Raw genomic sequence first — 7,376 nt, forward strand, 5'->3', positions numbered from 1 at the left:
AACAATTGTCTATATTATTCTCATTTTTGTGCTATATTCATATGACGGCATCTGAATAACTTCTCCAAAGTTTTAATTGCTATACTGCCAAGTGGAAGATTGCGGTGTATTACCTGACTACTGGTTACTTTTTTTTATAAATAATTCAAGGCAGCAAACATACATAATATTCCTTCCTCCCCCTATTTTCCCCAGTACAACAACCTGTAAGGTAGATTGGACTGAGAGAAAGTGACTAGCGCAAGCCCAAATTTCAGCTGGCTTTCATATCTAAAACTCTCAGTCTCCTGATTTCTAGGCCAGCATTTTAACCACTACATCAATTTGACTCTCTGCTTTGGGGTTGGTAGTCAATTCTAAAAGAAGGAAGGTATTCAATACTTCGTTGTCTTTGCTAACATTGTCATTAAATTTGGTGTTATTGTATTTAATCTTAACTTTCATTAGAAGAGCTTGAAGATCATTTTCATTTTCAACTATCAGAGTATTATTGTGCTTATGATGTAGGTTCAACATGTTTCATGCCCTAAAACCATGTTCTTCTTCTTCCAAATCAGTTTCTCTCAATACATAATTGAGCATGTAGGTTGAATAAATAGTAGAGAGTATACAGCTTTATCTCACTCATTTAGTAACTGGAGTAAATCTGTTTCATCATGTGCTATTTTCGACTGTGATTGTCTTATGTATAGATTTTTTTTTGAGGACAGAAAGATGTTCTCGGATTCCATAGCTCGGCATGGTTAACACAATGAAAGGCCTTTCAATGGTCACTAATGCACATATTAACTACTTTAGGGTTGTTGTTTTTTTACATTCTCAACTATACACCATAGACCAGCAATAATGTGTCTTGTTCCTCTGTCTTTTTAAAAATTAACCTGCCATCTATAACTTCCCTTCCCTTTCCTTATAGGGCTGCAATCTGCTTCAAATGATCCCGTGCATTATTTTACTAGCATGAGGAATTAAGGAAATATTCTGATAGCTTGCTCACTCTTAAGTCTCCTTTCTATGGTAATTTCATATAGACCGATCTCTTTCAATTTGGCCATTATATCATTCTCTAAATTTGCTGGCATAACTTAACTAGAAGCATTACTGATTCTTCTTGAATTGTTTGCTATATTTCTATATAATTGATGGAATATATTTCTATACATTTCTATATATTCATTAATTCCTGTAGTGTTCTGACTTGGTAATGACCAGAGAGCAAATTTAACTTCATCTTTCATATTAAAGGTTCTTAGGAGTAGGAAATATCTTCAACAGTATTCTGGATATTGACATTTCTACTGTACATAGTTTCAATATTTGATTCACTTTGAATCAGTTATTCTGTCTCTTGGCATTCTTAAATATACCAAATTAAAACTTGGAATTTCCTTCTGAGTTCTGAATTATTTTGGAAAACTTTCCTTATTTTTGTGTGACAGTTTTCATTTTTAATGTCTTTACAGATGTCAGTTGTAATACTACTTGTCTGTTCTATCTTCCTTGGCTTTGGTTGTTCTTCTCTCCTTGGCAATTTTCACTATATGTTCTTAAATCCAATTTTCTTTTTTCCTTTTTCTTGGTGTTTGGCTATTTTTTTTCTTTTTACATTCATCTTTAACAATTTGTTAGATTTTATTCCATAGTTCCTCTTGTTGCTATCAGTGTTCTAAGTAGTTCCCAATGTTCTGCTTGGATATTGTGAAGAAATGCTTTAGAGCAGTGATGGCGAACCTTTCAGAGACCAAATGCCCAAAGTGCAACCCAAAAGCCACTTATTTATTGCCATGTGCTGGGTGGGTGTGGCCCACTGGGTGGGCGTGGCCACAGTGGTCATGGCAGACTGGGTGGGCATGGCCACCTCGATGTTGCTCATGGGGAGGGAAGCCTGTGGGGGCCAGGCAGGGTTGGGGGAGATCCAGGGGGTCTCTGGAGGGTGGGATGGTGGGCAGGAGGCTCGTCCTGCGGGGTGAGGTGAGGCAGGGGGCAGAGTGGGAGTGCCATTGCCACGGGGCAAAGCAAGGCGAGGCAGGGGCCGCCTTGACACCATAGGCCCCTGTACATAGAGGCCAGCGAGCACATGGGGGCCAACAGTGTCCGTCAGCAGCCACAGCCTGCCGGCCCCTCGACCGGCACACTCTGGGGTTCCGCAGCCCTCTGCGAATACAGGGCCAGCCCTCCAGCAACAGGTGGAGTAGGGGAGGGGAAGGCACGTGATGAAGAAAGGTCAGAAAAATGGTTTGGTAAGCGAGGGCATCTGGGCAGTGGCAGGTGGGGCAATCTCTCCAGCTCCGCAGCGGCAGAGGCGCTCCGTCTGCCACTTCAGTGGCTTTGTGGGTAGAGCTGCAAAGAGGGCTCCAAAGCGGATTGAAAGGGAAGAGAGTGGGTGAGTAGGTGAGGGGAGAATCTGCCGAAGTTGTCCTGAGGAGAAGACAAAAAACAGCCCTGCGTCACCCGCTTCCAGCAGTTCAGAGAAGCCGCCTCTGAGCTGGACAGCCGGCCGACAGCTGAGGAGGTGATGCAGTGGGTCGTGCCCAGGAAAAGGAAAGCATGAGAGGCCAGGAGAGATGGGACGGGGAGGAGGGAAACCAACCATGCCTGGATGCATCCGGCCACGTGGGACCTCGGCAAGTTAGCATGCAGCTGGTTGAAGAGAGGGATGGTTGCAGTTCTGCCTGCTTTATTACGTGGCAGGCTGGGCAGGAGGCAGCGGCAGTGATCCCTGCATCGCCAGGCCCGGCCGGCAGCAGCTCTGGAAGCAAAGCTATGCCACTCATCCTCACACTGGTGGGCGGCGGCGGTGAAGGTGGGCTCTGGCGTGCGCACACCCCTCAGCTGCTGCTTCACATCATCCCACGTGAATCCCCAGTCCCTCGCTGCCATCTCCATCTGCCGGGGCGGAGCTGGGGAAATAGGCTGGGCGGGGTGGGGGAGATGCCAGTGTCACTGCCACGAGGCGAAAGGGGATCGGACCCATGTGCCCACTTCCCAGTATCCTGCTGCAGCCTCTCATGCCACCCCACTGGTGCTGCAGCTGATTTCAGCAACACATCACGGCTGTGGCAGAATACCAGGAAACGGGGCACATGGGTTCGATCCCCCTTCCCCCACCGGCTTTGCCTCGTGGCAGCAACACGGGCAGTTCTCCCCCCACCCGGCCCATTTCCCTGGCTCCATTACCAGCAGCAGCACTCTCAGTAAGTGCCCTACTGATACGGCTAGTTCCTCTGCTAATGCCATAGCACAGGTGAGAGGGGTAGTGGGGGCTCCAGTCTGAAGAAACAGCTTGCCCTCTTCCACTTTCATGGGCTCCAGCTCGGTCGCCTTTACCGAAATACGGAGGTCCCGTACAGCCGCCATCGACCCATAGGCCTCACTACCGCTGAAGGAGGGTGAGACCGGAAACAGGAAAAGTGAAGGTGGAAGCTACTCTGGTGAACTCTGTGCTGGAGCGACGGCGCGCGTGCCAAGAGAGAGGGCTCTGCGTGCCACCTTTGGCACGCATGCCATAGGTTCGCTATCACTGCTTTAGAGTGTATGGTGGAAACTGGTTGGCTTCCTTCTTCGTCTTTAGCTTGATGTGAAACTAGCAAGTTCCACAAACAGCCCCTGGATATATATTTGCTTGACATACACTTCTAGCTTCAGTTAGGAATAATTGGCTGTTAAGACCGTTGGCCTCATTTACAATAGTGTCTTAATTCTATAAATGTTTATATTCTGCTTCGTATTTAATTCACATACTCATGATAACTGAATTTTGTATGCTGAAATGTATTCAGGAGGAATATAATATTGAAATATAATTTTATTAACGTTTCTGAAAACACTTGTACTAAAAGATTGGACAATGTACCATATTTGGTATGTCATTAGTAACTGCAGATTCAGAGGGTAAGGCTGCTTGTAGGATACATCTGAAAACAGTAGCATGTTTAGATTAACTTTCAAATTTCAAATCAAATGGAAAGCAAAGCAAAGGCCTGCAATCCTGGAAAGGTCAACTAATTTTCAGTTGAATGACAATGGGTAATCTTGATAGCAATGAAAAGATGATTACAAAGTCTTGGTGGTTTTCTTTCTTTAGTGACATAGTTTATTTTTCTGGCAATTTAGAAGCTTTCAAGCGACATTTTGTCATTTAATTTGGTTTGAAGTAATTGTTCCCACTAGTTGTTTGTAGCTCAGAAGTCTCTGCTGATTGTTTTAACTGTCAGATGACACATTAGTGAAAAAGGTTGTATACTGAGTTAACTGAAATACTGATTTCTAATTGTTCCTGTAGCACAGTGTGCAATATTCATGTACATGCTCAGTAGTAAACAAAACATTAAGCAATTCTAAACCACTGTTTCCCCCATTAATCTGAAATCTTCTCAATGGTCAAGTTAAGCTGCTTGACTGAATTGCTCTGCTGTTCTATTTTCCATCTATTTTTGTTATGAGATTGCATTGTTGGGCATTTCAAATAACCAAAACTGCATATTGAGGCAACTGCAGCAAATATGAAAGAGGAATTTGTTCAGCTTTTTTTTTTTTTTTTTAAAAAAAACCAAAACAAAACCACACATACTGAATTTATTATTTTTATAAATAATTTGAGGTGGTGAACATATCTAATACTCTTTCCTTTGCCTATTTTCCTTACAAAGCCCTGTGAGATGAGTTGGAGTGAGGGAGGTTGGCTGGCCCAAAGTCTCTCAGGTGGCTTTTATGCCTAAGGCAGGATTGAACTTCCACGGGGACAAGAATTTGCATAGCAAATTAAGAGGAGGGTGACATACAAGCTATAGTGTTTGAGGAATGAAATTAAATGGCAGGTTTAGTTCCTAAATCCTTGGTTTCTCATTCTTCAGTTAAGTGCCACTGAGTCAGGTTTGACTCTCAATATTAGGCATATTTCCCTAATAATTCATAGTTGTTCCAAAGAGATTCCATTGATCTTCTTGAGCCTGTCCATTTAAATGAGGTCTTTCAATTATTCTCTTTTTCTGTCAGATTTGTCTGGTAGTTTTTTCCCTAGCTAGCCCATTGTCTTCTTGAAAGCATATTCCAAATTTTATGAATTTCTGGTTTTTGATCATTGCTTCAAGGGACAAGTCACTCTTTGATCCAGGACTAATTGACTGTGTTTTCTTGTAGAGCATAACAGCTCTTTGCTCTTTTATTTTATTGTTAAGTTTATTTCTAGTATGATGCACCCAGAATCATAGAGAGTTGGGTGAATTTAAATGATTACAAGTAGCACCAGTGCTTTTTTTCTATATAAAAAAAAAGGTGCCGGAACTCACACACATCATACAACCCGCCTTGCCTACCCTACAAGGTTCCATCCCAAAAAGGCGCCGGAACTCCGTTCTGGGCGTTCTATGAGAAAAAAAGCCCTGAGTAGCACTATTGTATGTATACACATACTAAAAGACATACTTCCAGAAATGGCCATGTCCAGACAATAGTCAATTTTAACGTTTAGGTTGTTTTATTTTGTTTGTAATTGTTAGCCAATTATTAGTCTCTCTCTCTCTCTCTCTCTCTCTCTCTCTCTCTCTCTCTCTCTCTCTCTCTCTCTCTCTCTCTCTCTCTCTCTCTCTCTGTCTCACACACACACATAATGATTGGCCATATTTTTTAAAAAATTAATTATATTACAAACAGGAATCTCCTACAATGCAGATGTTAATTGTTAATACAATAGTAAATATTGTACTACATTACAATATAATACATTTAGTATATTTATTTTAATTAGCAAACAGGCTTATGTATTTTGAGTTTCCAAAAATAAAACTATAACAATAAAATGATACAACATTAATTAATATTTGAGATTAATGATATAAATGGCAATAAAATAATAGATTGTTGACAATGTAACCAGTAGCTAGCTTTTTGTTGCCCAGGCCCAGAATGACTTCTGGAAGTGGCATCCAAACAGAGAACTGGTTGTTCACATATTTGAATCCCACCACTGTTTGCAGCTATAGATTTGGTAGACAAAAAGGTAAGGATGTACTATTCTTGGTTCAGGGAAAGGATTTTAGCTGCCTCCTTTTGGGAACAAAGTGAAAATGATTATTGGTTTAGAAGAGAGAGGAATGGAGGAAGAAAAAGTGGATGAGACACTTTTGTTGGCTTGGTATGATAGAAGATAGTGTCACTTCTTTTGGGGAGAGAGTGAAAAAGCAAGAGGGAGGGAGAATTACTCAATTGGTGGGAATTCTTGCTCTTACTCCTTGAGTATAATTTCAAAAGTCTTATTGTAGCGCCTATTTAATATGACAAATCAAAGTTCTCCCAGAGATATTGCATTCTGTATTAAATCTAGATGACTCTTTTTTGTTAAACATTTTATTTAGAGAACTCCTGGAAACTTCCTTTCTAAAATGTATTTATTTGTATTGTGCCTTTACTATTTTTACAAATAACTCAAGGTGGTGCACATATCCAACAGACGTTCCTCCTCCTATTTTCTCCACAACAACAATCCTGGGAAGTGAGTTGGGCTGAGAAAGAGTGATTGGCCCAAGGTCACCCAGCTGGTTTTCAAGTGTAACTATCCTTTTATGCTAGAAGAGCTGAATTCCTTTTTGTTCTGGAATGTCTTTTCTTGCAAATCGATCATCTTCTGCCCGAGTATCCAGAACATGTGAGGAATTGTGGAAAGTTATTTCATTTGCTACAGTCCAGTATTAACTAGGATAAAGCTCTATTGAACTGAGTGGAATTTATATTTTGAGAATAAATACGTGCAGCTACAGTAGAAGTATTTTTTTTCCTTTTAAGTACAACCTGGGAATCTTCCTCTTCCATTCCCTCTTTCAGAAACCCAGAGTCAGAGAGGATAACCTGGAAATGAGTTTCTCCCTCCATTTCCCCTTCTCTTTCTGGGGAAGCTTTCAGTACTTAGCAGTTACAAGATTAAGTTTTATTTTCTGAAAGTTCACTTCTGTAAAAGTTTTAGTCTTCTTTTGTGGCTCCCCTGAATATGTTTTATTGGCCATCCCTCTACAAAACTAAATGTCTTTAACATTAATTAGAACATAATACTAATTTCTGAGCTGATAGACAGATTACACTAAGAGGCATAACATAAAGTGATTCCTTTGCACAAAATCAATGTTATGTAGTGCGTATTTGATAAATGTGGAGGAGTAGTCTGAGCAAATGCAAAGAATGTAAAGTTTGGTTCAGAAGCAACATGTAGATACAAAAACAAGTGTATTAACCCTATAATCTATCATGTTAAATCTTTACAAAAATTTGTAACTTCTTGACATTGATATTATGATGCCACAAAGCAAATATTTCTGACTTTATGTTTTGAGAAATGTATTTGAAATTATGTTTTGTAAGTTACACAGCTGTCCATTCATCTGCTG

Source organism: Protobothrops mucrosquamatus, unplaced genomic scaffold (assembly GCF_001527695.2).
Source record: "Protobothrops mucrosquamatus isolate PMUCROS unplaced genomic scaffold, P.Mucros_1.0 scaffold313, whole genome shotgun sequence".
NCBI lineage: Eukaryota > Metazoa > Chordata > Lepidosauria > Squamata > Viperidae > Protobothrops > Protobothrops mucrosquamatus.